The sequence below is a fragment of the Lutjanus erythropterus genome, chromosome 20 (genome assembly GCF_056507025.1).
Source record: "Lutjanus erythropterus isolate fLutEry1 chromosome 20, fLutEry1.hap2, whole genome shotgun sequence".
NCBI classification, from domain to species: domain Eukaryota; kingdom Metazoa; phylum Chordata; class Actinopteri; order Lutjaniformes; family Lutjanidae; genus Lutjanus; species Lutjanus erythropterus.
Genome location: NC_139336.1, coordinates 5,353,750 through 5,374,704, shown reverse-complemented (window position 1 = coordinate 5,374,704; position 20,955 = coordinate 5,353,750). Strand labels below are relative to the sequence as shown.

General features: G+C 39.4%; 1 pseudogene; it reads right to left on the bottom strand.

Annotated features, from left to right (window-relative positions):
• Window positions 1-440: 440 nt before the first annotated feature.
• On the bottom strand, window positions 441-19,222 carry LOC146308083 (signal transducer and activator of transcription 1-alpha/beta-like; annotated as a pseudogene).
• Window positions 19,223-20,955: the final 1,733 nt, after the last annotated feature.

The window sequence follows — 20,955 nt, the reverse complement described above, 5'->3', positions numbered from 1 at the left end:
CACACACACACACACACACACACACACACACACAGATATGTTATTTAAATATCCAGTTCAATATACATTCATATTTGATCTTAAAGGTCCAGTGTGTAGGTCCAGTGGGGGATTTATTGGCAGAAGTCATTATACAACACAAGATTGTACAATCAAATCAGAGTTGTTGTTCCTTTGTAATAGACACAAAATACAACATAAACAAGATAATTACATATGCACATATACACCCATGAAATCATTCTGAAATGATTTTTTTGGAATTTTGCGTCAGGTTAAATGTAGCAGCAACAAGATGGTGATGAAAATATAGACGACATCATTATATTAGAAGTTCAGCATCTGGGAAACATTGTCCATTGACTCTTTGTGTCCGAGCATGAAGCATCATCCATGTAAAAACAGAGTCCTCCTCCCTCGTCCCACTGTGTCCTGTCAGCTCAGAGTGTGATTGGCTCTTCAGGTCCAACAGCCTGATCCAGGATGGTGTAGAGCAGGTCTCTCTGTGTGGGCACAACAGTCTCTGGTTTCCCGTTGTCTGGCCAACCTGAGTCCCGTTTCATTTTCCTGACTGGACATCCAGGAGCAGCCTGCTAGCTTTAACATGGCTCCTATTCGCTCATGTCCTCTCTTCCTGGAGTGGTCACCCTTGGTCACCTACAACAGTGCATACAGCTTATATACTATTTATAATGTTTTTATTAGTGTATGTCACCTAAAAATAAGACTCTTTGTGTTTTACAGTAACCCAGAACAGACAAACCAAATACTGACGCTAGATACAGGTTTTCATTTTTTCATGGCTAGCGTAGTTTCTCCTACCTCAACAGTAGATGCCAAAAAATCAACACAATACACACTGGTTATATGTATACATTCTAATGAGTCTTATAAGTGAAAATTGGCCTACTTGATATAGGCAAGCCGATGTACAATTTGAATTGCATATATGTAGTTTAAAGTGATAATGAAGCATTATATTGCAAAATATTTTAAAAGGAAATAATCTTATTATATGAACTATAGTAATAGGTATCAGTACGGAAGTAATGAAAACCTCCTGTACAAACAATATTGGTATTTATCTAATGTTACAAAAACGGACAGGGCAAAAAGTTCAAGAGTGTGACCTAACTCTACTAATTTTAATGAAAATGCAGCTAAATGCTATGACTCAGGAATTTAAGATGCAGGATTTAGTGGCATCTAGTGATGAGGTAGTGGACTGCAACAAAGTGAGCACCATTTGCCTCACCCTCCCCTTCCTAACATATAAGCATAAACATAGGGAAACCCACAGTGGCTGCATAACTTGCAAAAAGGCCGGATCTAGAATCAGTGTTTGGTTTGTCTGTTCTGGGCTACTGTAGAAACATGGCAGTGCAATGTGGCGACCACTGTGGAGGAGGACCTATACCCTCAGTAGATATAAAGAGCTCTTTCTAGGGCAACATTATTAATAGCATTTGAGATAAGTAATGGATCCAACATGGCAAACTCAAGGTTCCTTAACAATCATTTTACACAGTTGTTTCAAATGGTGTTCAGACAGACAGACAGCAAGAAGAGTCACATGAAGACATCAGGCAGTGAGACAGGCTGCTGAGCTGCTGGCATTTCAACAGTGACCTTTCTACTGGTCTTAAGGCCTGATAGAAGCTAACACACACACACACACACACACACACACACACACACACACACACACACACACACACACACTCACTCACAGACAGGGGGGTCTTAAGGCTTTGTAAAGGCTGTCAAACAGACACACAGATTAAGATCCTAAAGCTTCAAATAAAATGTCTCGATGGCTATGACACACACACACACACACACACACACACACACACACACACACACACACACACACACACACACACACACACACACACACACGCACACAGCATAACCATCAGCAGTCCCAGTCTTCCTAGTCACCAGTCAGTGCTGCAGTTTTCTCCACAGTGTTTCCAGTTGATGCAGAAAATAATCAGCTACTATTATTTAACATCTCAGTAGACAAGCATGATTAAAATTTTCCAATTTTCTTTTGGCCGAGTCCGATTTTCAGTCTATCTAAGAAGTGTGATTGACAGCATTCACAAACATTTTTGCAACTTTTCTTGTAAAGTTAAATTGGATGTTCATAAATAGACACTGACTATTAAATGACTTCTAACATTTTCTCCAAAAGTGCGCCAAGTTACAGCCAGGCTGTATTATATTATTATATTAAGATGCTGTATTAGAGGGAGCATGACTTCATGCAAGCATGTGTCTTGAGTGTGTGTGACTGTGACCAGCACGGTTGTGGATGTGATCATCGACAATCTGTGGCATTGTGCACTTGATGTGTGAATTTCAATGATCACTAATTATATAAAATTAGGTCTCAAAATCATGGTACATCACTGAGCCATGGTTGAGGTCCCCCCAAAAACTCCTTTTTAACAGTCTAACTCCACAAATCAATACTATATAGTTCTGTCTTTTCATATGTTTTTAGCAACTATTTTCTAACATGTATAATGTGTTTCCTTTACATAGACTTTAAAGTCTGGTACACCTGTCACACAATCTTTGGAAACTGACCTATTCTGCTGTTTAGGTATGAAGACATTATGATAAATGTAGTTTGAGGCATTTGTGTGAATCTGTGCAGTCAAAGCTAAAAAAGGTGAACTTGTGCCCAATGTGAAAACTAAAACATTATTTAAAAGGTACACAATGGTACACAATGGTACACAATGTTACGTGCATCACTTCCGTCATGAGATTTTTGTCTTGCAAGTTGCTAAGGTACACTGATGCACTTTTGTCTTGTGAGTCACTTCAGTACTTATTGTAACCCCAAACATGGTCCTGCCCTAAACATAACCAAGTAAACCACTGGCATGTGACAAGTTGGCATGAGAACGAGTAACCATACAGAAAGGAAACAAAAATTCCCTTTAACAGTTTCCTTACTTCAATTTAGCATGTGTGCATTGCATGTTACTTTGCATAACTTTTGTCATTTTATCTTATTTCACTTTACATAGTGTAATTTATTTTGCAATAACTCTATTTGATCTCACTGCACTGTAGCACTTTACTGTACTGCACAAGGCCAGGAGGCCAGAGGAAACAGTAAGCACCTTTCACAATAAATACTTAGTTACCTCAGTTCACTTCATTTCAATGCAAAAGAGATCGTACATCTTATATAATACAAATAAAACTAAAAAATATCTTATAACTGCTATGCAAAAATGCTGTTTTGAGAGAAGATGGAAGAACAGATAAAGAAAAAAGCAGAGAAAAGGAAAGAGATACAAAAAGAAAGTAAGAGGAGAGTGTTTGGGAATCAGTTAAATTAAGGAAACCAGATGAGGGGAGAAAAGGAGTCAGGGTGGGAGATGTGAGTGTAACAGATAGACAAGAAGTAAAGTGATACAGAGAGAAGAGGGAGGAGAAGAGGAGAGATCCAGGATGAAGATACTGGCGTATCAGCTTCCGATAGATAAAACAGGCCATCAGGATTTCTTTTTTTCTTTAGAGAGCAGCTGACTCGGTAATGATGTTTCTTCATCTCTGTGACCCCTGAAGAGTCACCAGCTGTCACTAGTTTACCTTCTGACAACAGTGGAGATGTTCTGAAATATCTACCCCTGAAACTTCTGCCTCCACCAGATACAGTGGAGATGAATGGAATTTTATTTGAACTACATCTAAAAAATCTGTTATTTTGGATGTTCCTCAGACCTGACTGTGGACAGGGACTATTGCTTCAAGAGAAAATACATAGACATACATAGACATATGTATACACAAGACATATTTGGTGCCTTTGGAAACTTTGAAAATTCCATGAGAAATTAATGCCATTTTATAAGAGTTTGGACCGAGCTCAGCCGAGTAATATTTCTTTAAATCTAGAAGAGGTCACTCAGTAGACATGAATTAGGCCAGAGTGTCGCTTTAAGGAGACGCAGCCAGGCAACCCAAAAAGAATATAGTGACAGTAAGTAGTTTCACTCCAGAACTGCTGGCACCGCTATTATTAGACATTTATGTGAAATTTTGTCCTAATTAGCGAATGAATTCTTGTGTTTTGGCCAAAAACATGTTTTGAAGGTCACAGTGACCTTTGACCTCCAAAATTTAATCAGTACATCTTTGAGTCCAAGCGAACATTTCTACCAAATTTGAATAAAAACCCTTCAGACATTCTTGATATATTGTGTTCACAAGAATGAGACAACCTGAAAACATAACACCTCTGGTCACAGCTATCACCTGCGTGGAGCCATAAAAAAAAGATTTAGAAGTCCTTCAGCATGCAAACAAGAATGTGCACAAAAAGAATTAGGCTGATGGGTCTAGTAGTGTGCGAGATTAGCTGTGGACAAGCTAACATAAAAGCAATTGTATGATCCCCCCCAAGACAGACGTCTGGAGATAATAATGGATCCATCAGGGAGACTGAGAAGTGTTTTTACTGACTGCCCTTAACTTCTCATCACTTACCTCAGAGGCAGAATGAGGATTTGTCAGTTGCTGTTTGTTAACACACCATTCAAGGTTGGCCCTCTGCCCCAGCTAAATGAGAGAACAGCGGTGGTCAAGCGAGCTAGAAAGTGAATGAAGAGAGGGCATGATGTTCAGAGAAATAAAATGTTATTTTCTGATTGTTTCATGGCAGTGTGTGTGTGTGTGTGTGTGTGTGTGTGTGTGTGTGTGTGTGTGTGTGTGTGTGTGTGTGTGTGTTAACAGAGCCCAACCCTTGGTCAAACAGACACACTTGGCTGCAGCTCTTTATTCGTCCATGACACAGACAGAGAGCAGAGGAGAGACACAGAGACAGCGATGTTACCTGTTCACCACGTTTTTATAGAGTGCTGACCTCACAACCTACCCAGTGTTATTAGCTGTGGGCTTCACACACACACACCAAAGCCCAGAAATGTCCCAAACACAACAAAACAGAAAATACAGGCAGAGGGCAGCGTCTCTGCAGATACAAACACCAAAAGACACTTCTAGTGGGTCATAAGTGATGATTGAGAGCCATTATTTGTGTATCAGTCTTTACATCTACACCTGTTCATTCTGCCTTTAAGTCACTATATTTACTGTATTTCAGTTCAGTGCACTGCACTTTACCTCACTTCACTGCACTGTGATTCACTGTATAGCACTTGCATTGTAATTCACCTCACTTCACTGAAATTCTTTGCACTGTACTTAACTATGTTTTACTTCACTTAACTGCACTTCACTTGAGTGTGATTCACTGCACTTTATTTCACTTCACTGTAATTCACTGCACTGCACTTCATATCACCTCACTTCAATTCACATTACACTTCACTGTAATGCACTTTACTTTATTTCACTTCACTTCATTGTAATTCACTGCATTGCACATCACTGTGATTCACTGCAATGCACTTCATTTCACCTCACTTCACTTCACACTACATTTCATTGTAAGTCACTGCACTTTACTGTGATTCACTGTATTGCACTTTATTTCACTTCACTTCATTGTAATTCATTGTACTGCACTTTATGCTTAGCACTTGACTTTACTTGTTTGCACTTCACAGCACTGCATTGCATTTAACTTTACTTTAACTCAGTGGACTACACCTGATTGGCTAACACTATGCATTACACTTCACTTTACTTCACAGCACTTTATTGCACTGAACTTACTTCACTTTACTGCATTGCACCTTGCTTTACTTCACTGCATTTTACAGCACTGCATTGTACTTCACTTTAGCTCACTTGCCTGTACCTCACTGCACTGCTCTTAACTTCACCTCGGACTTGACTGAACTTTAACTTCACTTTAACGTCTCCCTTACAAATACTACAGAAGATATGCATTACATAAATTAAAGGCTATATTACTTTCACTGTATAATAAAATTTAAATGAACAAATTTGAAATGTAACATGCAGCATGAGCTACAATATGAAGACATTTTGCTTCTATTGTTGCTACAGTCAATCATTTCAGAGGTAAAACCTGACACACTGTCTTACTGGCTTGTATCTACAGTTATACCGCAGTTTTGAAAGTAAAGAAAGTCTGTTAACAGCTGCTGATTCAAAATAAGGACATTTACACCTGTAGAGTATGTTTGGTGCAGAGTGAGTAGACAGATTTAAAGTAGGGTAGAGTTTCACTGCTGCCCTACTTACATAAAGATGATTCCTTTTTTCTCATCTTGAGGTATACTGAAAATCAGTTTGTCATCAATATTCATCAACTGTAGTAAAACCAGCTGAGGCTGCAGTACCACTGGGCCAGCTGCTGTGGCAGTGCCTTGCTCATGGTCAGCAGCAGCTGATAGCAGGAAGAAGAGATGAAAAGAGAGGGATAAAGAGACAGAGAAATTAATGGATATATATTTTCTTTATAGTGACTAAGCAGAGGTGTCTATTTTCCAAACTGAAGCAGTAGTGGAAAGTATCTTTCCACCATTTACTCAAGTACTGTACTTGTCAGTTGTAGTTTACTTGAGTATTTCCATGCCACATTATACTTCTACCTAACTACATTTCAGGAGGAAATATTTATATGGCAGCTGTATTTACTGGATAGTTTTAAAGGACCAGTGTGTTGAATTTGCTGGCATCCAGCTTAAACAGCTAATTCTGAGGTAGTGAAAGTGCAACCATTCTTATTTTCAGGTGATTATATACAAACAAAAAGATACTTTTTTCTACTATATTCTGCCCATAGATAATTACACACGGATGTGATTTCACAATGATTTATTTATTTATATTTTATTTATTGCATCTGCTTGTATGCGTAGGACTACAGATGGACATTAGCATCTTGATAAATGTGGTGTAACCATGTTTTTATTTTATGTAAATGATCAGTGCCATTGCACGCTGTCCTTTTATAAATTAAATAAACTAAAGTAAATCATGCCACCATCAATCATATGTTATTTTTCAAAGTTAAAGACGGACCAGGTCTGCACTTTATTTAAAGGGCCACGAATACAATGAGGTCATGAAGAAGTAATGCTTAATCAGGACTGAAACACTTGGAATTCAACAGAATACATGAGCACTGCTGTGACTAGTCAGGTTTTTGGACAGTCCCTTTAACTGCAGACTTACCTATGAAGAGGACATGAACACATGAACACCATTATTAAAACAGAAATCACGATGATTGAAATACCTTAAATTTTGCATTAGTTAAAGTCTTTGTAAAGGAAAAGGGGGATTTTTCTTCTGAACACATTCTACATGTTAGAAAACAGTTGCTGAAAAGATGGAAAGACTCAGAATTATGTAGCGCTGAAATGTGGAGTTAGACCATTAAACTGTTTATTGGGTGGACCTGAAATATGACATGCCAGAGCCATGGTCCCCCAGCACCATATAAGCCCCACAAAGGACGATCATTCAAGTACATTTACCGTGTTACTTAAAGTGTTACCAATTTATTTAACATTTTATCCTATTCTATTATGTTAATGTATATGTAATTAATGTATATGTTTTACTGTGCATAGCATTTATTTGAGCATTTACTGTGTTGTACAATGACAAATAAATAATTGATACCTTTACATCTGCAGGACTTTCACAAGTATTTTTACATTGTTGTATTGGTACTTTTACTTCAGTTAAGGTTTTGAGCGGTTCTTCTGCCAGCAGGATTCCAGACTGATGTCAGTCAGGACCATGGACAGCTCCATAATCAGCTCTCTGGAAAGTGGTTGCACACTTGGCCAATTTTATTAGCAGTAACAACTGGATCCCATTTACACCTGGGATTAACATGTGATCTGTGTTTGGATATTCTATCTAAACAAGGAAGAATTTGTTAATGCCAGTGTAAATACATGCAGTGCACACTGGGATTGGAATGCATTTGAGACAGCCAGATCACCTTGGTCAGGTGATCACGTCCGCACTGTGATCAAATCTCAACAAATGTTAATGCAATCCATACTTGTTGACTGAACAATCATATGGACTTTTATTGTGAAAGGATGAAGTGTATAGTTTTCCTTTGTTCTCGCTGAGCTGCAGCAGTCCACTGAGCACTTCGATAAAAGCAGAATGAACTCATGAATCAGGTTGATCAGATTTTCATGTGAACTCTGTGATATGAAACCAATCAGAGGAGCTCACATCTCATGAAAGAGTCAATTAATAATCAATAGTCATTAGAGCTGAGAGGAGGGTGGATGATCAGAGGCTGCAGCTCCGCCTGGGCTAGAGGAGCGTGAAATTACTGCACTCCATGTACTGTATACACACACACACACACACACACACACACACACACACAGAGAGAGAGAGAGAGAGAGAGAGAAACAAATAGTCATAACAAGACGTGGGAGAGTCTCCTCTGATCAGCTCCAACACTTAAAAGAAAATCATGTGATTTTTCATCTATGTAAAATGTAAGTCACTCAAGTTCCACACATGAACACATGAATTAATTTAAGTGCTTTGCTCGAGAGCACCGCGGTGACTGTAATGAGGAGAAGGAAGCACTGCTTTTTCATCTCCCCTCACTCAGATTTATACTGCTGGGCCCGGGATCAATTTGGAGACATGCCAGCTTCTTTAACCTTTAGGTTGCCAATATGTTTCAAACGTGCAACTAAAAGACAGAGGTGGGAAGTAACCAAGTACTTTGTTACTGTACTAAAATAGGGTTTTCAGGTATCTCTACTTAACTAAAGTATTTTTGTTTCTGACAACTTTTTATTTGAACACAAATATCCAGACTTTTCACTTCTAACATCTTCAAAACGGGCTCATTGCTTTAGTTTTAATGCATTTGTATTGATTATTTTAATTTTGCATCATTGTGCACTGCATTCCCAACGTCAAGACTGAAAAATGACATAACAAAACATAACAAGACAAAAAAAAAGACATAACAAGACACAAAAGATATAAAAAGACAAAAAGATGTAACAAGAAGAAAAAGATGCAACAGGACAAAAAGGGGCATAACAAGACAAAAATGATGTAACAAGACTGTTACGGCCCCCATACAAACAAGGAAACACACGGCTCAATAGGGGTAGAAGGCTGTAACATATGAAGAAGGACGCCACACCAAAATATAACGTTTAACCCACAACCTTTATTTGGTAACCCAAAGTACTAAACAAAAGCACAAACAAACTAAAGGGGAAACAAAGAAGGACTGGAGACCCCGGCCAAAAAGAACAAAAGAGGGAAGACGCTGGGCCAACCACGCAGTGGGCAGTCGCTCCCAGCGTCTCCCCCTAAACTACCTAAAAGGAAACTAAACCTAAAATAAACAGAGACGGATAACGGAACTGCCGGTAATCTCCAGCCCAAACTAACACAACAAAAGAAAACAACAAAACCCCAGCACCTAAACATGCATGGGGGAAAACCTGCTTGGGGAGGAAAAAACAAGGAGGAAGGGAAAAGCTACTTCCTACCTGACCATGTGCCGTGCTGTGCCCATCCCATCTCTCCACTCCCTGTCCCTCTTATCCCCTCCTCCTCTCCGTACCTGAGTGCCGATTGCACTCAGGTGCGCAGCAGGCAGAGAGAGGAGGAAGACAAGCCGGACAGAGAGAGAGAGAGAGAGAGAGAGAGAGAGAGAGAGAGAGAGAGACAGAGAGAGAGAGCAGGCTGCTGCATGTAACAAAGACAAAAAGACGTAACGAGGAAAAAGATGCAACAGGAAGATAAAGGGCATAAAAGACATAACAAAGATGATATAACAAGACAAAAAAGACATAATAAGACAAAAATGACATTAAAGACATAATAAGACAAAAATGATGTAACAAAAAAAGATGCAATAAGATTTTAAAAAATGACATTAAAGACATTAAAAGACAAAAACAATGTAAAAGACATAATAAGACTCAAATGTTACACGTTGAACTCTAATATGGTGACCACACAGATGCACGGTGTTGATACACAGCAGCAGTCATCAAGGTACAGTGAAGATAACAAAACAGGGATTCATGTATCTCATGTCGTGTCTGATTTTAGTGAATCATAACATATTGGATATGGAATTAATCTACAGATGTTCTGGTTTAACATGACACCAAACTTTTCAATGTCAAAGACCTGAATGTGGCCTGCAACCGACAGGTAGGTAAGCCTTGTTTTTAGCCTAGCAGTTGTTGATGACTTGCAGCTGCTACCAGCGGGTTAATCTATCTGTGGGTTGGGACCCACAGATGGGTCATGGGAGGTTTTATTTGGGTTGCCAAATAAATAAAAGACTATGAAAGAAATTCAGCAAATTTAAGATTTAAAATGTTATTGTTTTTGTGTGTATTATTTTGTGATTTACTGATGAGAGGAAAAAAAAAGAGCCCGTTAATTCTGTTTTATTTATGAAGCAGGCTAAAACATCCTATATATTTTTCTTGATGAAAGGAACTGAAAATAATGAGATGGCCTGTTAATTTAGCCTAAATTAAATGTATTTCTTATTTGTGAAGTATTTAAAATGTATATGATTTCAATAAAATGAATGAAGATAATACAAGGTAATGCAGAAATGGCAGTAAAAAATGGTCAGGAATATTTATTTATGCACAAATTAACTCTTCACAAGATTTATAATATTCTTTTTAATTAATTAGCTTTAAGCAAAAAGATTATTTCCATTTATTATTAGGGCCTAAATTGGGTCCCCAGAAAAAAAGTTTGGGAAACACTGGGTTAAGAGGAGGGAGGAGCCAGCAGAGAAGTCAATAAAATAGTTTTTTGAAGGTTTTTCTAAAACTGGGAATCACGAGAGGTCCTTGAGCCAACAGTCATAAATGTTCCAAAAGTTATTAGTCTGACGGGTCCAGCAGTGTGTGAGATTAGTTCCAGTCCTGTTGGTCACTCATACACACACACTCACAACACATTGCATAATCTGATCCCCTCACGGCTTACATGTTGGGGAGATAATAAAAATGTAACACCTACCAAATGTCTGTAAGACAAACAGCAATTGTTCAATAACATTTTATTGAACAAATGGCCCTAAAATCTCTTTCATTAATAGTCTGAAGAAAAAAAATCCGATCCATTTTAATGTCATGTGATTGATATTCAGTAGCTTTCAGTAGTTAGTGTATTTATTTTGTGTTAAATGTCAGGTGAGGTGGAGCTGTGGAGGTGGAGAACAGACAGCGGGTGTAAATGAAGCCTCGGCTGAATGTCCAAGGTCACATTGAAGAATCCAGTTTCCACATTTCATAATTCATCATCCCAACCTCCAGATTGAACCTGTTCCTCTCTGTAGATGAGGTGTGTGTGTGTGTGTGTGTGTGTGTGTGTGTGTGTGTGTGTGTGTGTGCGTGCGTGCGTGCGTGCGTAAGTGGAGTAGGCTGCAGTGCTTTGTTATGTCCACTGTATCGATGGAGGACAGCAGACAGACTGTACATCACTCATAGTTCAGACAGTGGACAGCAATGGGCTGCTCCCTCTGTATGTGTGTGTGTTTGTGTGTGTGTTTTGAGACAGTGGTGAAGGACTGAGCTACAAAGTCAAATAGGCCAAACAGCCCAGAACCATACACAGGCAGAGTTGGATCAGATTATAACTTAACCAACCTGCACACCAACTTGTTTGTTATATCCTTTAAGCTGAATTCAGTGGACAAACTCTGGTTCTGCAGGCCTTTAAGAGGACTTCAAACAAACCCGGGCCGAACCAAAATTCAAACATGAAAATGCAAAAGATTTCTGTGCACTAATTTTATTCTTGTGTTGCAATTATTTTTCTTTTCAGGGCACTTGTCTGGCTTCTTGACACAAGAAGAAAAACATACCCACACAATGGGAATCTGAGGGTGGAGAGCTGACTGATGGACTTTGCAGAATAGCAAAACAGGCAGGAAGGCAGGCAGGTAGTCCCGGTGACAGGGAGAGACAATATAAGACAACAACTCAAACTAACTTGTCAGACAAAACAGGCAAAATAAACTTGCTTCAGGACTGCAAGAAATGAAGCGTGGCACATAAACCAACTGAATAAAAGAATACAAGAATAATTATGACGTCTTTAAGATTAACTGCATAAAATAAGAAGACTGTACTGCTGTTTAGCTCTTAGGAGCCCAGATCCTCTGGCTTGTCACATGAACAGTTGTGTTGTGTCTTTGCACATCAATGATCAACGTTGATACATCAAAAAATTTCAGTAAATAAGAGTCCTTTTAGTCTGTCTCCATCAAAGTGGACAAACCCGACAGAGAACTACCTTATTGAATCTTCAGGTGATGCATTTCATGTATATCTCTCACTTTTTTTTATATTGTTACAACACTTAATTTTGACAGACACAATCAGCACATGTCATTTACTCAGTAACATCAGTAACTAACCTGTGATAAAGTGCATGGTCATGGGACGTGATGAGAGAACGTCCATCTCAGGTGCTACTCAACACAGCTTGGTGCATTATAACTGGTGATGGAAATACAAATAAATGCTTTCAGTTTACAGCTGCGATCTCAATGCCTCTAACAAACAAGGTAAAAGCTGAAACGTTTGAAACTTAAACTGAACTTTGAGCATAAAATTCCTACAGAGACACCCGTCAACGTTCAAGAAAAGCTGCAATTTGACCAGCATCCCTGCTATGACTCTGGACAGCCAAGTTCAGACTCTGTAAGGCTCTGGTTCAAGTCCGTTGGTTGAACTTTGCCTCTGCAGCACTCTGGTCTGAGTCTGTTGGCTGAACTTTGCTTCTGCAGCACTCTGGTCTGAGTCCGCTGGTTAAACTCTGTCTCTGCAGCACTCTGCAAAGTGTGTTGGCTGAACTGTAACTCTGTAAGGCTCTGGTCTGAGTTCATTGGTTGAACTCTGGCTCTGTAAGACTCTGGTTTGAGTCCATTGATTGAAGCCTGGCTTGATAAGTCAAATGGCGTTACTCTGTCTCTACAGCACTTTGGTCTGACTCCATTGGTTAAACTCTGACTGGATAAAGCTCTGGTCTGAGTCCATTGGCCTCACTCTGTCTCTGCAGCACTCTGGTCTGAGTCCAGAGGCTCTACATGTCCAGAGGCTGAAAGGTCAATTTCTTTCTATTTCAGAGACCAGAGAAAAGATAAATGGGAGAATTAGGTGAGAGGAGATGGTCTCTGTGCTGCAGAACATATACTTCTCTCCCTCCTTCTGCTCCTCCCTCATTCATCCCTCCATCACCTCATACTTCTACTCCCTCCCTCCAAGCCCTCCCATATTTTATCTCTTTTTTCTCCCTTTTGTCCCACATCTTTTCCCTCATCCTCACTCCATCCCTCCCCTTCTCTATTTTCTTATCCAGTCCTTCAACCCTCCCTCTCTTCCCCTCTTCTTCCCCTCCAATTTCTCCCTTCTGTCCCAATATCATTCATCTTTTTTTCCTTTTTTTCCCCTCCTCTTTTCCCCTTTCACACATCCACAATACCTGGGCGAGAGGGAGGGGGAGATGGAGCAGCTGTTGCCAGGCAACCCGGCTGACCAACGAGGTGTGGAGAAGCGAAGGGGGCAAAATGGAGGAGGATCATGGGGGAGGAGATGAAGGACTAAGGTGGAGGGAGAGAAGGGAGGAAGGAAGGAAGGAGAAGAGGGAAGGAGGCGAGATGATGAGAGGAAGGAGGGAGAGAAGACAAGAAGAAGGAGGTGAGGAGAAGGAAGAAAAGAAGGGGGGAGGACAAGGTGGTGGTCACTGCTCACTGATTGCACGAGTCGCTCCGGCCAATCAATTTCAGCAGGTGCGTGACCAGAGCTGTCCAGCATCAATCACACACACACTAACACACACACACACACACACGGGAAAACTCATTCATTACAGAGGAATTTGGGAAAGTAACCAGGAGAGAAACAGAAATAGCATGTGTGTAACAAAGAGGAGTAGAAAGGAGCAGAGGAGTAAAGAAGGTGAGTTTGGAGTTGAGGCCTCCGATCAATGTGTGTGTCTTTAAAATTTTACTGCTGTCATCGAGCTGAACACCACAAACTAATTCAGTTTATGTTTAATCAATCACGGTCATTACAGTAATATGCATTAATAATCAGGAAGAGGACAAACGGTAAAAGAAAGAACAACATAGCATCATAAGCATGCTATAAGCTGTACGGAAGCAGGTCACTTTGAAGAATACAGTTTAGATTGCTTGAATGTAGTAGAAAAGAAAAATGCACTTTATTTTAACTCATTAATGTCAACAGTGGGAGTTTATTATTTCCCTTACAGCAGTTAACTCATTCCCCGCCACTGATGAGATATTCCATCAAATGTTGTTTTCAGTGCCAGGCAGTAGGAAACGCTGTGACAGATCATCTGGCAAAAATTTGTCAATCGAAGATGAAGAGAACCACCAGAACGGAAGAGAAGAAGAAGAAAATTATATCCCATAGCATGAAAACATCAGTGCTTTTATGATTACAATTATGATTTTAAAAGTAACAATGTAGATTACAGTCACTTTATGACTATGTCTTACATCATTATAATGAATGTATAGGCAAACAATAACAAGTAATATAGTAATAAAAAATAACCACAGCATTTTCTATACATGGCACATATGGAGATATAATATTAAACATAAACTATTAATGAAAAACCTATTTAAAAGCGCCGTTAGGTTGATAATCAAACCTGTGAGGACAACACTGTTATTTCATTGTGATGACTAACCTGTCTGTCCCAGTAGAAGCAGAGTTGATGGCAGATAAAGCTGCAGCTGAGACATGAAATAGGAGGTGATGTTACAGGGTGGTTGTCATAGCTGCAGAAACATAAAGAAAATACGAGCTACGTCACACAGTCACACACACATGTAACACATCCTGTTACAATCAACGGTGCAGAGAGGAATGGCTCATCTTAACATTCATAACCACACTAAATTATAGCTATAACTCATAAACCAGCAGTCAGCTACAGCCACATTAGCTCTACACTTTTATAGACAATAACTTCGAGCAGCCGTGAGCTCATCTCGGTAACGCCATCAGATATTTCAGCTTCTGATCATATTTTTGAAACAAGATGCAAAATAACGATCGTGGTAACAAACACATATTATCAACAGAAACACAGGACGAACACGTTACTTGTGTGAATAATTAGCGTTATGTCCGTGGCCATGTTATATTGTTAGCTAAAGCTCTCTCATAATAAAGTGCAGTTACATGTGTAGGATGAATTACCTGTCCAGCAGAAAAGAGGCAACTTCGGTGTTGCTGTGAAAACAGTCCCTCATCAGTGATTTCCATGTGGTAAACGCCACACCGATGTTAGTCTCCTCTCATGCTGCTGTTTGTTTTCTTCATGTTTTCGCGTCTTTGAGAAACAAGAGTTTGCAGTCTGCTTCTTTTTGTTGTGGTAAATAACAGCTATGATCATCCACTGGTCAAAACTGTGGTTGTCAGCCTTCAGAAAACAAGATAGTTTGCCAGTAAACACTGCTGTCTGTCCTCCTCTTCGCCTGTATTTACGCTGCAGAGTTTACGTAACGCGTCCGCTCTGCGCAGCCACAGAAAACATGGCGGCGCAAGATGGCGGCCCCCGTAAAAGGCGACCTGCTCCCTATGTAACTATAAATGGCTATTTCTAAGATAACGCAAACATAAATATTATGAGTATAAGTTGATTGATAATAATAAATAACATATTTATTTATAATATATTCCATTTATGTCAATAAATTCCCGTAATTATTACACACTGGTCTTTTAACTGTGGCAGACTTGGTGCTACTGATGGGGACTCAGCAGACTCCTGCTCACATGGAATTGACATGACTGTGGTAGACTTGGTAGACTGACTGACTCTCGTCTCACACTTACCAAAGAGGAGGTAAACTAACCTTAACATATTAAATCAATGACATTATATTCTGTTCAGCCCTATATTTTTAAGCTTCTTTTTTAGTAAGAAGTGAAAATGAGTTGAAAAAAGTTCTTAATTTCCATGGAAACACTGATGAATGCAGCCATAAATGTTTGGTTTTCTTTGATTTGGAAGAGAAATTTGTTGGGAAATGCTATGCTCCAAGTGCCAAGTGTATTACTATTATTCATTTATTTTTTAAATTCTGAATTTTCTATTAAAAAAAATAAATAAAATAAAAAAATACAAGTAGTCAAGGATTGTACTTGAGTAATGTGTGCAGGTGTGTGACTTACTCTCTGAGGGTTTGGGGTAGTACTTCCTGAAGGCCTTGTCTTTTGGGATGTCGGGGTAGAGGAAGCGGAGCAGGTTCTCAGGGATGTTTTCGGTGGCCATCACCGTGTAGGTGCAGATGATGTCGGGCAGGGAGACAGCAGTCAGCTCCTTCTTCATGTTCGGCTCCACAGAGTGGAAGACCAGCTTGTCTGGGTTCCAAAATGACAAATATAACAAACTCAAGTTCAAACAGTGAAAAAATTCAAAACTTGGCACTGCTTTTGGATGTTCTACTGAAATAAATAAATATATATTAATAATATAATAGAAATATTTTACTTTTCCAAATGTGTTGAGTTTGACAAATCAAAATGAGTAATCTTTATTATAAGATGACATGAGTGACTGATGGTGTGCTCACCGTGGACATGGTGTTGGATCCAGGTGAAGGTGATGCTCCCTCTCTGCTGCTCTCACTGAACCTGAGTGGGAAGGTCCCGGGACACTTGTTGCTCTTCTTCCTCTCCTTGCTGATGAAGCCCATGATGGAGCTGCAAACAGAAGACAAAGACATTCACAAATCCACTCTGGACCTCTCAGAAATGGTCACCACTCACTCTGAAAATCACAAAACACAAAAACACTGCTCAGCCATCGTTCCACAGGGGAAGCAGGCGTCTTTTAATCACATCCAGGATTCCTTCACTCCACAGCCAGAATGGAAAAGCTTCTCATTGGCACTTTGCTGCAGGACAAAAGACACAAATGTTTAGTTGAGCAAAGATGAATTAACTGTACAGATACCACTTCTCAAAAAAGTAAAAGAAATACACAATACACATGATGTAAAAGAAAACGTGATTCATCAGATCAGGCCTCCTTCTTCCATTGCTCTGTGGTCCAGTTCTGATGCTCACGTGTCCATTGTTGTCTCTTTCAGTGGTCCACAGGGGTCAGCATGAACACCCTGACTGGTCTGTTGCTATGCAGCCCCATACACAACAAACTGTGATACACTGTGTATTCTGACAACTTTCTATCAGAACCAGCATTAACTTCTTCAGCAATTTGAGCAACAGTAGCTCATCTGTTGGATCGGACCACACGGACCAGCCTTCACTTTCCACATGCATCAATGAGTCTTGGCTGCCTATGACCCTGTCACTGGTTCACCACTGTTCCTTCCTTGGACCACTTTTGATAGACACTGACCACTGCAGACCAGGAACACCCCACAAGAGCTGCAGTTTTGGAGATGCTCTGATCCAGTCATCTAGCCATCACAGTTTGGTCCTTGTCAAACTCTCTCAAATCCTTACACTTGCCCATTTTTCCTGCTTCTAACACATCAACTTTGAGGACAAAATGTTCACTTTGTGCCTAATATATCCCACCCACTAACAGGTGCCATGATGAAGAGATAATCAGTGTTATTCACTTCACCTGTCAGTGCTCAGAATGTTAAGCCTGATCGGTGTATATAAACTTGGATGTTTAAACCCTAATGCTAACCCTCCAGCTTCACCTCCAGGCTCCTCAGGAACAAAATTAATTACCTCTCGCCTTCAGATTAAAATTCTTTTAAAGAAAAATTGCAGCATTAACAGTCAACTTATGTATCATCTTATGGAACTCTTTTCCTTTTCTCATAGAATTGCATCTTCCTTAAATCCCTACTGAACATTTTTCAACATTTTATAAATCTTTTTTTGTTTTTCTATATTTAACATATATATCTCTTTGACATCATAAATATTATTTAGCTAGAAGATATAATCATGTTTGATTGTTTTTTCTCTCCACCACATTTACATTTTTTATACATTTTTATTTTATTTTATTTTATTTTGTATTGTTAATATTGTTATTTTGTATTGGAGTATTGTTAATAGCAGCAGTTGAAGTTGCAGTATAATTTGCAATATCATACTTTTAATTTTGAACAAACTCCCTTAACAAACTACAAAATGAAATAAAAATATCAAGTTCCAGTAGAAGTATCAGTAGTAGTAGTTGCAGAGTTGTAGATAAACTCCCCCCTTCCTCCTTCCTTTGTCCCCCTCCTCCTCTTCCTCCCTGTCTGTCTCTGTCTGTCTCCTTCATTAAACTTGAGGCTCCCAGACATCAGAACTCGCCAGTTTTACTGATCAGTCTGTCTCTAAACAGTATTGATCCGTCCTTATACGAGCCACCATTGATCTGATCTGTTAGGATGATTTTACCCCATGAGATGAACACTGTAAAATATGAAAAGCCTCACAAATCATTTTGCTCTGTCGTAGTCTGTAGTCAGACCACAAGTGACTGTTGGTGATGTGTAAGCAGTGCAGACGCTTCCAACCTCTGTAACGCGATCTGTCCTCATCACAGTGCTACAGCCCCTAAAGGTGCTGAAAGGCCAGAGAGCAGCCAAACTGTCTTCACCACCCTGATAAATAAAACTGTCGTGTTTAGTTTAGGGCTCAGGAGTTCCTCAAGTAAAAAGTCCAGTTAATTTTACAGGCTACAGTGTTACTGTAGGTAACTGACAGCTGGAAAACTTAAAGGCTGCTGCTGGAAATACTCACTAGAGCAGCAAATATGTATTAATCCACTCTTGAAAGTAGTTCAAACAAATGCACTGCTTATTCCAGTTTCACTAGTGTTTACTAAAAACGACAGCTGTTTCAGGAAATTACAAAAATTAAGTCAAAATTTTTGTTTGAAAAATCTAAAAGTTAAAAAAGAGCAGATCAATGAGAAAGTTTTAAGAGATAGAGTAACACATTGGTCTTTTAGTAGAATTTGTAGACAGTAATTTATTATGGTTAATCTGATGCACCAGATGTTTAGAAAAGGGCAGGCACTTTCAAGAAAACCAGGCTACAGAATGAACCATATGTCTTGTCTAATATGAGCAAAGTTAAACCAATCAGATCAACTCACTGAACCGACGCTGAAGCCGACAGGAAGAAGAGCGAAAAAAAGCCTTCAGTGTTGTTCTTTGCTTTTCTTTCAATGAAGAAATACTCTCCAGTTCTGATATAACTGATGCTATCACAGTGTCTATGCTAACCTCTTCAGGAGCCGCCATTGTTTCTTTGAGACCAGCCGTTTCCATGGACGCTTCTCGCTGTCTATGCACCTAAAACCACGCCTGTAGCTGCCAGTAATCCCCCCGAGGATGCTGATTGGCTCGCACCACCTCTTGGGCAGACACAAATGGATAGCTTGGAGCCTGGCAAGATAGATTCTCATGTGATCTTGTGATTCCAGCTGTCTCGCAAAGTAACATTATAGTATGGTTAAAGGAAAAATCTGAAATATATTCATGTAATAAATCATAAAATGACCAGAATATGTCATCAGAGATCAAAGAAACATTAAGTTGAAATACTTACTTCTCTGACAAAAACACTGTTCTCCTTATTTCTGTTTCAGGCCTGAATAACTTTTAGTTTGTCTGTTTCATGTCAAGAGTTCAATTTGTCATCATTTCACCACTTCCTGATGGATCAGAAGCTGAAGAGACAATGGATAGTAAATATCTGGAGGGCCATTGGGCTGTATCTCAAGAGGAAACAACATGTTTGTTAACCCATTGGCTTTAATCAGACAACAGCTAACATTAGCATTCAACCACTTCCTAGCTAACATTAAACTTGGATAGCATCACATAATAAAGAGGTACAGTCCCCCTCCTTCTAGTGGACCACCAGGACCTTGTTTTGGAAAAAATACATACAGTTGTCAAGAAAGACAAATCATTTGTTGATCCTGTTTGTATTGTGTCATGAGGCCCATATTGTCCCATAAAGTTGCATTCATCAGCCTTATTGAAAAGCAGAAACATGATACATCCAATTTTTTGCACATATTAGATAAATGAATATCTAATTGTACTAGATAGAAGACATACCCCCCTGTAAATTTAACAAAGAGAAAGACTTACTGTGTCTTCCACCTTCACCTGCAGTACCTCTGAGCTTGACTCATTTTTTTTACAGTGTACCGACCTCCCAGCTCATCAGGTGGAATAAACAGGGACAGTCCGACTCAAAAGGCAGAGTGACACTGACTTCATTTCACAAAATGTAATCTGGGATGTTTGATTATGAGATGATGAAGGTGAAAATGAGAGTAAATGTGATTGAGTGTCACAGAGGAGTCGGGTGTGTGTGGGGGGGGGGGGGGGGGGGGGGGGTAGATGGTGGCAGGGATACAACAGAGAAACAGAGGAGATGAAGTAATTCATTTTTTTTCATTTTTACACCTGCTTCATTTCCATCAGGTATTACCCAGAATCCCCTAAGAAATCTATTCATATTAGAAGATAAAATCTATGTGAGTTTGATCAGAATACATAAAAAGATGAATCACTTTTAATAGTACAAAAACCTGCATAATTTTACTCATTCTGAGTAGAGATATTTGTTATCAGGGTTTAGGTGATTTATTTTTGTTGTGTGAATGAGGACTGGAGTTTCAGTCATAACTGGCTTACTTGTAATTTATAGCTACTTACATCCAGACCGGTTTCAATTTGGTACAAGTGGTCTTGGCCTTTCAGCATCACATGCAGAAGTAAATTGATGGCCGCCAGGATGTAGCCGGGCTGCGACAATAAAACTGCTTTCTGGAGAGTTTACGGACATCAATGCTGAGGATCAATGCATTGACCTTAAGGCAAAGCAACCTTTCAACAACAAGGCAACTCAAAGTACTTTACACAAGACATAAAGGCATTAAAGCGAGATATGAAAGAGACACGAGGCAATATAAAAATACAACATACACAAATAGGATTTAAAAGTAAAACATTAAAAT